The sequence below is a fragment of the Schistocerca cancellata genome, chromosome 1 (assembly GCF_023864275.1).
Source record: "Schistocerca cancellata isolate TAMUIC-IGC-003103 chromosome 1, iqSchCanc2.1, whole genome shotgun sequence".
Lineage (NCBI taxonomy): Eukaryota > Metazoa > Arthropoda > Insecta > Orthoptera > Acrididae > Schistocerca > Schistocerca cancellata.
Genome location: NC_064626.1, coordinates 799,750,531 through 799,766,352, shown reverse-complemented (window position 1 = coordinate 799,766,352; position 15,822 = coordinate 799,750,531). Strand labels below are relative to the sequence as shown.

The 15,822-nt window shown below is 43.1% G+C and overlaps 1 protein-coding gene across 1 annotated transcript in view; it reads left to right on the top strand.

Annotated features, from left to right (window-relative positions):
• Positions 1–1,838: 1,838 nt before the first annotated feature.
• The window catches only part of LOC126187842 (uncharacterized), a 169,441-nt gene continuing 155,457 nt past the window's right edge, over positions 1,839–15,822 (top strand). Inside the window, exon 1 of the mRNA XM_049929151.1 lies at positions 1,839–2,038. The gene's annotated coding sequence lies outside the window, so the exon portion shown is untranslated. The remainder of the gene's footprint in view (positions 2,039–15,822) is intronic.

Genomic DNA, 15,822 nt, shown 5'->3' with positions numbered 1-15,822 from the left:
TCCATTCCTAAACAAAAAACCACAACCAAATACACTCAATAACAAACTCACCCGACGTACAGCAATGAGCATTAAATTAAAACAAACGAAAACCATGAACACACCACCAGAGAGCACCACAAACAAAAACAAGACATCTACAAACACGCCACAATCGCAAAGCAAACTCCGCGCCGTAATGACGTCACACACCACAACACGCTTACGTCACGGGTCAAAGCCGACGAGTAAGATCGAAGGTTTCTGTTGACCCAAGAAAACTAAAAACAACAGAGAAGTAAAAAAACTAGGAGATTCTATAGTCTTACGGCAAAGATAAAAAACAACACATGACCAAAAACACTCTCGTCACTTTTGATCTCACTTTGCACTAGACATGAAAAATATCACTGCCACACAGCCCCCCCCCCCCCTTAAAGTGCGGAGCCCCAGGGATATCTTGATACTTGAATTTTATTCGACGTCCAGCTCTGGTGTGCGTCGGGTGTCTCGGGGGCGGTGACGTTGTTGTTTGCGGTGGTGATTCACCTGTCTGAGCGGTGTTTGGGTATGCTCTGCGTCCATCATGTGTTGATGCACAGGCGTGGTGTCAGAGGTCGGAGAGGGTAAAACCCATGCTGGCTTGACACGTTCAATCGATACCTTTGTCGGAACACCATTGTACATTATGTCCACGGTATGCTTATTGTTGCCATACGTGGAGTAACAGTCTATCAGAGACTGTCGATCTATCTACCAGGCTGCGTAAATGACGCCAGTATTCTGACGGGGTCCTATCTCCCCGTTTCTCTTGGTACAGTACTTGTTTGACTCTGATGTCGACTGACTTTACACACCGAGAAATCAATTCTTCTTTCAGTCTACAGTATGCTCCTTCAGTAGGCGGGTTCACTATAATGTCAGATACCAAAACCGAGGTCTAATGGTCCAAATTACTTATCACCAAGGTGAACTTCTCGTGATCACTGAATATTCTTTGTTGTAGAAATATATTTTCCATTACCGCGAACCATGTGTGTGGCTGAGAAGGCATGAATGGGGGCGTCCGTAATTGCAACCGTTGAGTTGGTGAAGCGTTGAAACCAACGGGTACTTCTGTTGCTGTTACTTGCTGTGGTTGTGCTGCCATGGTTGTTGAACCAACGTCATTCCTATGGTCTGGTATATGCTTTAAGTTCATATCTTTCGAAATATGCAACTGTAAAGTTTCTATCTCATTCTGAAGCCTATGAATTTCTTCCGTTATCGAACCGTATCGTTTGCCGTCGTCGGTCATTGCTTCTGCAGTTAATGTTCGACGTAGCTAAAGAAAGATTTAAAGTTCCTTAATCGGAGGTCACCAATTATGTAGGCGACTTGCCTACAACAAATAATTGCGTAGCCGTCCGGTATAATGAGTTAACGGAGTACTATTTATTCGTGAAAACTCACACTGAGAAGAAAACTAAAAACAACAGAGGAGTAACAAAAACTAGGAGATTCTATAGTCTTACGGCAAAGATAAAAAACAACACATGACCAAAAAAACTCACGCACACTTTTGATCTCACTTTGCACTAGACATGAAAAATATCACTGCCACACGTTCATTTGAACGACTCATTCACGCGCTCCCCATCACTAGTTCACTCAAGTGACGTCACATGTTGGCTACAGTGTTTATACAGACTTGCCTTCAGCTGTTGTTTTGGAATGTCAAATCAATCCAGATTGTGAATATCCGCGTTTCGAAAACTACCAGCGATATTGGCTTGCATGAGAGACGACGTCATGGCCATGATATGACGTCATGATTCCTCGGGGCCCACGAGACGCTTCTCCATGGTTGCAGTTTACATTGTTTGCATCTTTGCTACATCGGAAGATTGTCTACAGCTGTGGAGTCTACAGGGTAAACTGAAGAAGGTCTTTGAGAGTTGACAATACCTGCGCGGAGTGTTTGTATGTGTGTTTCAGTGAATAATGCCAAGAAAAACAAAATTTTTCCACGGAGCGAATAAGGAGGAAGATGAAGCATCTGTGAATAGTGAATTACGAGGTTCGGTAATCTTTTCCAAAAATGTGTGTTTTGTGAATTACAGATTTGCCGAGTAATGTATGCATATTGAAATATTTCAACTCTTGTGTCAGTTGTATGTGTATGACAACATCCGCCCCAATTTTCACCGTTTACGGTTAGGTCTTGAGTCTGTAGCTGCTTCAGAGACCTTATTATCAGTTATTATCGTTATATTAAGTAGTGTACTTGTGTCGATTCGATGTTAGTAAGTCGTATTGGTTTTTGCAGGGGTTAATATTTTCCTAACGGATAGGGACATCACGTAATTATTTTGTCATGATTAGATTTCTCGTTCCGATTTGTTGACAACCAGTTATACACAGCTCGAAGTAAATATTTGGTTACTGTTAAAACATCGTACGCGTATACCAGATAGAATTCCCACATCAAAATGCAAATTGTGATAGATTTGATCTCTTTATATCACAATATTATATTGTTTTGAGAAAGTACAGGTAAAAGTAGATAATGCGCGCTACTGTCTCGTTAATGTAAACAACCGGGTATCTGAAACGAGCGAGTTTATATCTTTGTCGGACAATTGCGGTTTGATTTTTCTGTGTCTGTTGTAAATCTTTGTGTGTGTGTGTGTGTGTGTGTGTTTGTGTTTCCATTAACACACTCATAGACAATAGTGAGCCCTTTTCAATCTCCACCTGGCCATCCAGATTTAGATTTTCAATTATTATATTGGATTCAGATTATTTATATGCCTACTTTTTGTTCCATACATCCATAATGAGGAAGTCTTCAAGGATGTCAAACATGTCATAAAATAAAATATATAATGCTTATATAACATACAACATCGAAAAAGATATGCAAAATGAAATAAATCTCATTATTGCAGACTCAGTCAGAAATGTAGGATATTGAGTTTTAAGAGGAGACAACAAACTTGTCACAAATCTTGTAGGTATATGAATCTACAGTAAGGTACACTGAGGTGTATATAATTCTTAGGCCTTTGTAGCTATATGACATCAAACATAAAATAAGTTAGTATCAGCTATTTACATTGATCACATTGCATTTACGTATGTCTGCCTGTGTCTGTATGTGTGCGCTCGCGCGGGTGTATACCTGTCCTTTTTCCCACTAAGGTAAGTCTTTCCACTCCCGGGATTGGAATGACTCCTTACCCTCTCCCTTAAAACCCACATGCTTTCGTCTTTCCCTCTCCTTCCCTCTTTCCTGATGAAGCAACCAGGGGTTGTGAAAGCTTGAATATTTGTGTGTGTGTTTGTGTTTTTTATTGTCTATCAACATACCAACGCCTTCTTGTTTGGTAAGTTAAAGCATCTTTGTTGATTATATGATTAGAATGAGCTGATTTGAATTCCACAGCCTGTGATCTATTTTCCAAGTAAGTTTGAAACCACTTGTTTTCTATCCCTTTTACCCTCTTTGCCTCCAACTTATCTACATTTCATGACTAACAGTGGCAAAAGCTTTAGAAATGTCTAAATTATGTCCTACAACACTGCTGTTGTTATCAAAATCTCTTAACTATTTCATCTGTGTGGTCCATTATTACTGTTTCTGTACTTTTAACTGTTCAGAACCCATGTTGATTATTATTGAGTAGATTGTTTATCATATAACTAGGCTTACTTGGTAACTTGTTATTTCATTCACCTTAAAATTACTTTATAGAATGTTGAGAGGAGTGAAATGGGTCGATAATTTTCATGCATATTACCATGCTTGAATAAAGCTTTTTTTAACCTGTGAGGAGGTAACAGTCCCCCAGTAAATGAAAATTAACAATATGAGCCAAGGAGTTTGCAGTCTGCAAAACAGTGTAGGTTATAAGTGATGTTGGTACATCATCTGCACCTTCTGAAATTTTGCATTTGTGGCTTTTAATTGCCTTGACTACTTCATGTTCACTAGTTAGAATTAATATCGTGCTGTAGCAAATGTACGATAACTAAGTTTATCTTGATTTGAAAATTTTAAGCTAAGTGTGTGATGAGTCTGGCTTCAGCTGCATGTGTGTGAGAGTTGCGTTTGCGTGAGTGTATGTTGTTTGTTTTTGACAAAGGCCTTGTTGACCGAAAGCTCACATTCCAACAGTGTTTTTGTTGTGCCTATCTGTGACTCAGCTTCTCTGCTATATGGTAGTAGCAACTGTCCTTTTCGTAATATTGTTGCATTCCATCCTAGATTTTCTATTGATTGTTTCTGTTCTGTTTGTTATTCTTGTAAGGCTTTTGTTTAGAGAAAATATTTTGAAGCTGTGCAGTACAGTAAGAAATAGCTACCTCAATACAGTATCATTTACAAGGTTTGTATTAAAGTTTCCACAGACAGTTATTTTGGCTTTTTCAGTAAACGTAGTGTTCAGCAGAGACTCCAATTTACTAGTGAAGATGTCTATATCCTCACCAGGTGACCAGGGGGCTCGCCGCTCTTTGGCAGGATTGTGCTTGGCTACCGTGGGCCCCCAGCCTTTGCAGCATTTTTTCCCTTCCATGCTGCATGTCTATCCTCTTGCTATTCTTTTTCCCCTCCAATGGGAAACATGTCTGGAATGCTTTTGGAAATGTGTTCTGCAATTTCAGTAGCTGCTATCAGAACAGAATTGCCACAGTTTTTAATTCCTTTTTTCTATCTTTGTTACCGTTCTCCTATCCATCCTCTGCTTCGACGTTTGAGGTTCCTCGTTTTCTATTTACTCCCTGTGTGCTTCTGAAGGCTGGTCCATGAATCTGACGCATAACGGGTGATGGGTAACTAGTAATTTCCAGCCCTGAGTCAACAAATAGGATTTTCATGTACCCCCTTGTACAGGCCAGGCCCAGGTAGGGGTGATTGCCTGAGCTGCCACCTTGCTGATTGGCACCTCTGTCAGGTGTTTGGGAGGTGTGACCTGAGGTGTGAACAATCACCTAAGGTGGGTGCGCCCCCCTCTGAGGGGGGCCCCCAGTTGGTAGGAGCGAGCCATCAGAGATGCTGGCAATCATGGGGGATTTTCTCACAGTGAGCCGATCCTCTTGTTCACAGTGCATCTGCTAAATGTAATTGGAATGAAGCTAACGATTCAAAGACCCTTCCAGCTGCACTACAGTTCCTCGTGGTTTCACGTACTGAAGATGGTCAGTCCTTTGCTGTGATAAATCTGTTTATTATTCAGAAAGTTGTTGATGCAGTTACTGGCCTTGTGAAATCCTGCTCTCATTTACACAATGGCACTTCGCTTTTGGAGACAACTTATGATTCTCAAGTACAACAACTGCTTGCAGCTTCACTCCTCCACGCCTATCTTGTTCATGTCAAAGTCCATCATGTGGTGAGTTCTTTCTGTGGTGTTATTTACACTAGGCTGCTTCATGGCAGAAGTCCAAACATACCTCTCTGATCAGGGTGTCATTGCAGTCCTTCAGGCGATGAAAAATGTAGATGCATCCGTAGTGCCCACACGGACTCTCTTTCACACTTTTGATAGAGTGGTGTCTCCGTCGAAGATCAAAGCTGGCTATGAAGTTATCACAGACCGACCGAACATTCCAAATCTGATGCGCTGCTACCATTGTCATCTTTGCAGCCACACTTGAATGTCCTGTTGACATCCAGCCAAATGTGTAACCTGTGGTAGGGCTGCTCATGAGGGCGACTGTCCACCTCCTGTTCCCCACTGTGTCAATTGCAATGGTGACCATACCACATCCTCCTGAGGTTGTCCCATGTATCTCGATGAGTGGGCCATCCAGTAGATCTGGGTGAAGGAAAAAGTGCCTTATCCGGTCACTCACAAGTTTTTGGCTAGCCAGTAATTCTGTATTCTACCATCCAACACTCACAGTACTATTCTTGCTACATCTCGCTCCACAAAGGATGTGGCCACGCAGACATGCTACCTCTAATTCAGCACCACAATTGTAAAATTTCCCAATGTCATGGTAGCATCACTATCTCCTTCTCCAGCTGTGTAACAAGCCACCAGACTTTCGCCTCATGGGCGAAGTCACATGCTACACAACCTGCAGGCCAGAAAGGTCAGAAGGAATACTCCCATGAAGACTTCTTACATTCCTCCAGCCAACCACATCTCAGTCTTCATCTGCCAACTGGAAAGGCTCCAAGAAGTCAAACAAAAGTCAATGGTCTTATCCTTCGCAGACTCGGAGATCCTCTTCGATGATGTCGCCACGTGATACCGTCGCGTGGCCAACCTTCAATTCACTGCTGCACACCACCAATCAGTCTTCTGTGCTAGACTACACAGACCGACAGAAGGAGAATGCCGATGTCTCTGTGGATCTCATGGAGCAGGCTCCTCCAGCCTTTGCACCTCGTAGCAGTGAGTCTTTGAAGGCTGGCACTCGGCAGCCGCCAAGGTGACACCCCTTCATTTTTTCCCTTCTCCACTCTCCATGTCATAACTCTTCTCCAATGGAATGTTCAATGCCTTCGATCCAACAAAGGGGACTTATGGCTGCTCTTAGAATCGCAGTGTCCACTTGTTCTCTGACTCCAGGAAAGAAAACTGCATCCTCAAGACCGCTTTGAGCTCTCGCATTTCTTCCCAGCCTGCTTTGACCCCCCCTCCCCCTCTCGAGGACAGCATTCTGTCATGCTGCTCATCCGGGATGACATTCATAGGCAACCCATTGCCCTGACTACCCAGCTTCAAGCTGTTGCAGTCCGTATTTTCCTTCCTCACTTGACCTTTTCTGTTTGTACCATTTACATCCCTCCGTCATTCAGTGTGACCAGGGCAGACTTCCTCAAGCTTATTGGGCAATTCCCTCAGCCCTTTCTGCTGCTTGGTGACTTTAATGTGCACCATCCCTTTTGAGGTTCTCCCAGAACCTGTCAGAGAGGTCCTATTTGGACTGACAACTGTGCTGAAGTGTGTTTGGACTGTAGGTCTCAACCTCAACCTGAAAAGTGCCTCTTGATTGCCCAAGAAATAAAAATATTGGGCACCAAGTGAATGGCAAAGGAATCCATCCCAAGCTGGAGAAAAGACGACCAGTCACAGATTTCATAACTCCTCAGCACATTGTGATGTGAGAAGTTTCCGCAGAATGTGCTCAAACTGTCAGTGTTTTGTAAAAGACTACTGTTCCAATGCACATACCTTGCAAGAATTACTGCGAAGTACACAAGTTTTCTTGGAATGAGGTACAAGAGAAATCCTTCCTTGTCTTTACAGAAACGCTGATATCGTCTCCAGTCCTAGCATTGTATCATTTTTTTTAATGGTGAGACAGAAGTAACACTGATGCTAACAGTTTTGGGGTAGGGGTGTTTTAGTACATATACAGGAAGATTCTCAAAAGGTGGTGGCTTATGCAGCAAGAGTATTCTGTGTTTCAGAGATGATCTATTCTGCAACTGAGAAAGAATGTCCTGCAGTTGTTTGGGTCATCAACTGTTTCTGGTCATATTTATTTAGCAAAACATTCTCCATTGTGATGGGTCACCTTCTCTGTGTGGGCTGACTGACCTGAAGGATAGGGTGAATTAGTGAGATGGACACAGGCTTCAGGAGTACAATGTCAAAATGATATAAAAAATGGTTGCAAACACAAGTGCTCTCATTGCCTTTCAAGTAATTCTTTGGCAGAACACCATGTCACAGATGAAATCTCAGTCACCACTGTGTTAGAAGACATTGTTGTGAAACAGTGGGAAGATCTAGTAATACTGTAAACTAGAAGCCTTGAAGGATGATGAATCTAATAGAACATTGTATAAAAACCACAGCACATCAGTAAGCAGAACAAACGTAACAAACCACATAAACCAGGATGGAGATAAAAATAAAATCATACAAAAGTCACACGTTATCTGTGTTTACTCATACTCACTCTTAACTCAACACAGGGCATGTGTACAACATAGGCCAGGTGTGTAAAGCATCCTAGCACAGCTATATATCAACGTGATTGACTCCATACTAGATGGCGCTGTCAGACGGGAAAATAGAGAATGCGTTTATGGAGTAATGATAAACTTAGATCTGGTATATAATATAAAAACAAGGAAGAAACCAAAGCCCCCTGTACATAGACATTTATTTAAAAAGTAACATCATAACCTCGAAGTAACTCTGGTTACGAAAGGTCAGCTGTTTGTTGAGCAGACCTGGGCTCTTAAAATAGACTCTCTTCAAAATTTCAAATTCTTCAAGGATTGTTTTGAGTCACTGTAAGGAATGCCAATGACAGAAGCACGTTCCACAACTACCTTTAGGACATCTGGCGTCAATCCTGCATGCATCAGTACCATTCTCCCAAATTGGAGTTGATCTTTTATGGAAGTCCCAAAGCCGACAAACTGGCATTGATTGATAATAGTCTGCACTGATCGCTGTGTTGACTGTTGAAACTTTGGACATTGCAAAGTTGCTGGTAGAAGACATCATTTTGAAGAATGGTGTGCCCAGTGTGAAGTGCTCTGACTGTGGAAAAGTTTTCCAGCCTAGACTCGCATCAGAGCTGATTTTACATTGTAATGTCATCTTAGGAGGGCAAGTGGCTGCTATCCACAGACAGAATGCTTTAATAAGACATTGAAAAATACACTCTCAATGTACAGTGATGTAAAACACAGAGATTGGGGCACAATACCTTCCATCACCAGGACTAAATAAGCAAGGCAGCTGGCTCGTATATGGACCCTGATGCCCAGGGGAAAGACTGAGAGTGTTATAACACCAAGCACTGGTCAGTGAGATACAGCACTGGAGACTTGGTATGGATTTTAACACATGTGGAAAGTGAGACTATTGGGTAAGCTATTAAAGCACTAAATTGAGCCATATCATATCTTTTGTAGCTTGTAGGGTGTCGCATACATTGACCCTTCATCAAGCAGACAAAAGTGAAGAGATGCCATCAGTGTCCTCTACTACAGTCCAGAGGAGAAGATTGACAATGGAAGATTCAAGGAAACTGAAGATCGACTCAAGGGATGCTCATAATAGTAAAGTGGATGTCATAACACGATCAGAGCGTGAGTGTCAACGGCTGCACCATACAGAAGACCATTGACAAGATCTAGATCCAGGGTGCTGTTGTTGGCACCAGTGAAAACTTCTGAAACAATAGGGCTCTGTTTCTCCAAGAGAGGGAAAAATGCCATAAACTATGCTGCAAGCAGTGGGGTGTTGTGGTTAGCATCACTGGCTAGCTTGCTGCAGGTCACCAGTACAGACCTGACAACCAGCAATTGTGTGTTGCTTAGTGCCCATCATTTCTTTAAAGTTCTGGAAAAATCTTATGTTTGTTATGTTTGAACATCCTGTAATATTCACATGCGGCTGCTTGACGACTGATGCCGTCTTTCCAGATAAATTATTTATATTTTACCATGTGATCTAACTGCAACTTCCGGTGTGAGCAGCGAGCCAAGTCCCTCATCACTTCCGGTGTTGGCATTCAGTTTTCTTCTGGCTGTACGTTGGTGTCAGTAGTAATAAATGTGCTTTCAGTACTAACCATTGAAATTCATTGTTTACCGTGCCTACAGACTATTCTATTCTTACAAGAGGTGTATGTTTTAGGCAGCAGAACTCATTTCTAATATTTCACGAAAATCTGGGTTTCTAAAGTCCTTCCACTGTGTTTTGCAAAGCTGTAGTCATCTCCTCTCCAATGATTCCCACCTAAGCTCGGTGATGTATTTCCACAGTACTCCTACGCCCATGTATATCTACATCCATACAACTACATCTACATCTGTACTCTGCAAACCACCGTTAGGTGCATGGCAGAGGGTGCATCCCATTGTACCAGTTATTAGATTTTCTTCTTGTTCCACCCAAGTATGGAGCGTGGGAAGAATGATTGTTTGAATGCCTCTGTGTATGCAGTGATTATTATAACCTTTTTTCATGATCCCTGTGTGAGTGGTAGGTAGTGGGTTGTGGTATATCCTTATAGTAATCATCTAAAGCCAGTTCTTGAAAATCTGTTAAGCAATCTCTTTTGTAGACTGATTGCACTTCCCCTATATTCTACCAATAAACCGAAGTCTACCATGTACTTTATCCAGTACTGAACTAATGTGATCATTCCATTTCATACCCCTACAAAGTGTTACACTCGGGTATTTGTATCATTTGACTGATTCCAAGAGTGACTCATTGATATTATAGTCATAGGATACTACATTTTTTTGTTTTGTGAAGTGCAAAATTTTACATTTCTGAACATTAGAGCAAGTTGCCAGTCTCTGCACCACATTGAAATCTTATCAAGATCTGAGTGTATATTTATGCAGCTTCTCTTAGATTCATTATAGATAACTGCATCATCTGCAAAAAGCCTGATTTTACTATTAATATCGTTTGCAAGGCCATGAACATACAACATGAACAACAAGGGTCCCAACACAATTCCTTGGGGCACACCCGAAGTTACTTCTACATCTGACAATGACTCTCCATCCAAGATAACATGCTGTTTTCCTCCCTAACAAAAAGTCCCCAATCCAGCCACAAATTTCGCTTCATACCTCATATGATCGCACTTTTGACATTAAGTGTAGTTGCAGTACTGGGTCAAATGCTTTTCGGAAATCAAGAAACACTGCATCTACCTGGTTGCCTTGATCCAAAGCTTTCATTATGTCATGTGAGAGAAGTGTGTGTTGGGTTTCTCTTGATCAATGTTTTCAAAATCCATGCTCGCTGTCATTGAGACAGTCATTCTGTTAAAGATACATCATTATGCTTGAGCTCAGAGTATGTTCTAAGATTGTACAACAAATCGATGTCAAAGGTATGGATGGTAGTTTTGTGGATCACTTCTACTACCCTCTTGCAGATGGATGTGACGTATCTTTTTCCAAGAACTGGGCAAAGGTTTTTGTTCGAGGGATCCATGATAGATTATAGATAGAAGAGGGACTAACTCAGCCATAAATTCAATATAGAATCTGATGGATTCAATTGGGACCTGGAGCTTTGTTCAATTTTGACAATTTCAGCTGTTTCTCAACACCACTATTACTTATTTCACTCATCTTTTCAGTGGCACGATGATTAAATTGGGACAATTCTTTTGGGTTATCCTTTGTAAAGGAACATTTGAAAATTGAGTTAAGCACTTCAGCTTTTGCTTTTCTACCCTCAGTTTCAGTTCCTGTCTCATTCACTAGGAACCAGACACCAACTGTCATGCCACTGATAGCCATTACATACAACAAGAACTTCTTTGGATTTTGTGAAACGTCATTTGACGGTATTCTGTTACAGTAGTCATTGAAGGCATCATGGATTGCTCTCTTGGCAGTCTAATGCATTTCATTCAGCATCTCTTGTGTCTATAGCCCTATGCTTTGTTTTACAAGTAGTATGCAGTAATCTCTGTTTCATTAGAAGTGACTGTATGCCACAGAGGTAGGTTCCCTCCCATTTTGAACTGTTCTGCTGCAAAGTACATGATTGAGGTATATCCCTCTGTACCTTGTATAATGTTCCTTTCCATTCCATTTACATTTGGTGTGTGGAAAGAATGACTGTTTAAATACCTCTGTGCACACTTCAGTAACTCTAAATCTAATGGTGGCAGGCTTACATAGGAGGCTTTAGAATATTCCTAAATTAATTAAGTCTCTTCTTCAAGATTTGTAAGTAGGCTTTTGTTGTGTAGCTGACATCCATCTTCTAGCATGTGACAGTTCTGTTGCAGTCTCCCATGAGTCAAACAAACATCTGACCATTTTTGCTGCCCTTCTTTGTATATGTTCAATATCCCCTGTTATCACTATTTGCTGTGGCTTCCACATACTTGTACTGTTTTCTGTTATGAGTGCGATGAATGTTTTGTAAGGTTACTATTATTATTTTCTGTTACATCATTAATATGCAATATGAACAGCAATGTTTCCAACACACTACCCTATGGCAATCCTGAAATTACTTACATATGTCAAGGAGTCTCCATCCAAAATAGCATGCTGCATCCTCCTTATTGAGAAATCTTCAATCCAGTTCCATGTTTCGTTTGATACCCCATATGATCATATTTTTCAACAAGCATTGTTGTAATACTGAATCAGATGCTTTTCAGAAGTCCACAAATACTGCATCAGACTTATTGCCTTGAACTGTGGTTCTCAGGATGCCATGTGAGGAGTAAACCACAAGGTGGATGTTGCATGACTAGTGTATTTGGAATCCTTGCTGGTTGGCATGGAGGAGGTCATTGTGCTTGAGGTTCCTAATTATGTTTGAGATACAAATATGTTTTGATATTCTACAACAGGTGAATATAAAGATTTTGGATGGTAGCTTCATGGAACACTTCCTTAACTATGTAGATAGATGAAACTTGTTTTTTCCTCAAATGACTAGGCATTTATTTATTTATTTATTTGTATCTTTGATATATTATGGGTAAGAGATAAGCTTACTCAATTTCAGTCTGTAGAGATTCAGTTTTACTGAATTGAGCTGTCGCTGAATGCCACTGACTCTAATTTTTGTATCAATTACAGAATTAAATTGGAGCATCCACTCCTGTCTTCATTTGTAAAGGAACACTTGAAAATGGCAGCATTTCTTCTTTTACTTTGCTACCATCAGTTTCAGTACCCATGCAAATCCATGAATGTCTGCGCACTAATTTTGGTACCACTTGCAGCATTCAAATATAACCAGAATTTTTTGTTTTGTCTTGTGAGAGATATATCAGTATGGTAGTCATTAAAGGCTTCACACATTACTTTTTAGATAGTCAAACATTTTTCATTTAGCACCTTTCTATCAATATCCTTATGCCTTGTTTACACTTATTGTGCAGTACTTGCTGTTTCTTCAGAAGTTTTTTTCACACAGACTTTATATTGTGGAGAGCCATCTCAGTGGATCTTACACTAATATTTTGGAGGTCTCTTACAGCTATTATCATCTGAACTGAATAGAGTGTGGCATAACTAAAACACCATTTTGTGCACTTTACACACAGTCAGCTATCTGGGTAGCTATCTCTGATGTGATGCACCCTTGTGCTAGTTTGGAGGACCCTGCTATTATCAGACGTATAGCCCCCCAGGGGGTCCACAACTCTTTTGTGGATACGTGCGTAGCGAGCACGGGACCCCGAGCTAATGTGGCCTTCCTTCCTTTCCGGGCTGCATACCTTCCCTTTCCGCATCCTTCCCCATCCCTCTCTTCGCCCCTCCTCCCCTCACCTCTGGCTCTTTCCTTCCCTTTCTCCCCATCTGGGAGTATGGTTTGTGCCTACGTCCGGAGACGGACGCTCGTAAATGTACTGCATTCTTCGCCTTCCTTGCTTTTATGTCTTCTTCCTTCCTTTGTCCTTCTCCTTTCCTTACCTCTTCTCTTTACCCTTTTCTCCACTGCGGCGTTTGAGACCTCTCCTCTTTTCCTTTCCCTTTCTCTTTCTTCCTCCCTGTGCGTGTCTGAAGGCCGACCCACGCCCTTTGTGCGTAGCCGGTGACGGGGTAACGCGTAATTCCCCGCCCCGGGTAGACAGGTAGGACACGTACGTACCCCCTGGTAACGGCCTGGCCCAGGGAGGGGTGATTACCCGAGCTGATACCTTCCGAAAGTGCCGATTGGTCCCTCCGTCCGTTTGTCGGGAGGTGTGAACAATCACCTAAGGCGGGAGTGCCCTCAGAGAGGGCCCCCACAAGGGAGGAGCGCGCAATCGGAGACGCCGGTAATCATGGGGGATTCTTCCGCAATGGTTTCCTCACCTTCCACTATGTCTGCTCACAAACGTAAGTATACTGAGTCTCAGCCACAGACGGTTCTTCCATCGTTGCCACAGTTCCTTGTTGTTTCTCGGTCTGACGAAGGTCACGACTTCTCCACGGTCAACCCTTTCATTATTCAGAAAGGTGTTGACGCAATTGCAGGTCCTGTAAAGTCTTGTTCCAGATTACGGAATGGCACCCTGTTGTTAGAAACACACAGTGCCCTCCAGGCACAAAAACTGCTGCGTACTTCTCTGCTCCACACCTTCCCTGTCCAGGTGGAACCGCACCATACCTTAAATTCCTTGCGTGGAGTCGTTTATACACGCTCCCTCGATGGATTGTCTGACGAAGAAATTCAGCACTACCTGTCTGACCAGGGCGTAACGGCTGTTCATAGAGTTATGAAACGGGTTGACACGAACATCATTCCAACCCGCACTGTCTTCTTGACATTTGACAAAGTTCAACTCCCATCGAAAATCAAAGCAGGCTATGAGATAATTTCCGTTCGCAATTACGTCCCCAACCCTACGCGTTGCTATAGATGTCAGCGGTTCAGTCACACCAGCCAGTCCTGTTCCAATCCGGCCAAATGTGTTACGTGTGGCAAGGATGCCCATGAGGGTGCTTGTCCACCTCCATCCCCTCGCTGCATCAACTGTATGGGTGACCACCCTGCTTCCTCTCGAGATTGCCCCGTTTTTAAGGACGAAAAGCTCATCCAGGAAATAAGAGTGAAGGAAAAGGTGTCGACCTTTGCTGCTCGAAAATTATTCGCCAGTCGACAGCCCACCGTGCCTCAGACAGGAAAATACAGCACTGTCCTTGCTTCTCCTCGGCCAACAAAGGAGGCGGCCACGCAGACTTGCGACCTCACCTTTAGTACCACGGTCGTACGATCGGCCAGCGCCAAGATCGCCCGTTCAACCTCACCACTTTCGCCTGCCCACTCTATGGCTCACCCTTCGTCGAGTTCTGCTAATCTCGAGCCCAAAAGTCAGACGCCAAGTCTTCGAAAAAAGAGCATACTCGTGAAGAGTTTTTACGTACCGCAACTTCACAACCATCAGTTCTTCCTTCATCTAAACATCATACTTCCAAGAAGGCTACAAAGAAATCCAGTTCCTCTCCTCCTCCGCCAAGGCGTGTCCCATCTACAGCACCACCTTGCGGAAATCGCCCTCGGCTGTCTTCTGTGTCACCGAGGCGCGCTGCTGGTGGCCGGTCAACCGGCCGATCGCTGGTGGCAGGGGCTGCTCCTGACCAACCTATGGATCAGGATCTTCTGCCTTCGGCTGAATGCCATTCCATGCTGTCGGTCGCAAGCTCTGAGCAGTCGTTGAGTTGACAGCACCCTTGGTCAGATTCCTCCATTTTCTGTTCACCCAATGTCCATTATCCACTGGAATATCCGCGGCATTCGAGCCAATCAGGATGAATTGTCGGTCCTCTTACGATCCTACTCGCCGGTCATCTTCTGTCTTCAGGAAACAAAGCTGCGTCCCCATGACCGCTTTGTTCTCCCTCATTTTCAGTCCGTCCGGTATGATCTCCCCTCTGTTGAAGGCACTCCAGCCCATGGAGGACTCATGATTCTTCTCCATGATACTCTCCATTATCACCCAATCCCCTTAAACAGTTCCTTCCAAGCTGTCGCCGTCCTTCTTTCCCTTTCTGGATACATGTTCTCTCTTTGTACTGTATACATTCCATCGTCCACACCAATGGCACGAGCTGATCTCCTTCATCTTCTTGGTCAGCTTCCACCCCCCTATTTGCTGGTTGGGGACTTCAATGCCCACCACCCGCTTTGGGGATCTCCACATCCTTGTCCACGTGGCTCTCTATTGCTAGACGTCTTCCACCAAGCGGATCTAGTTTGCCTCAACACTGGGGTCCCCACATTTTTGTCTGCCTCCACGACACATTTATCTCATTTGGACCTTGCGGTCGGTACTGTTCCGCTAGCTCGGCGCTTCGAATGGTTCGCCCTTGATGATACACACTCGAGTGACCACTTTCCATGTGTCCTTAGACTGCAGCCTCCACTGCCATATATGCGCTCGCGACGCTGGAAA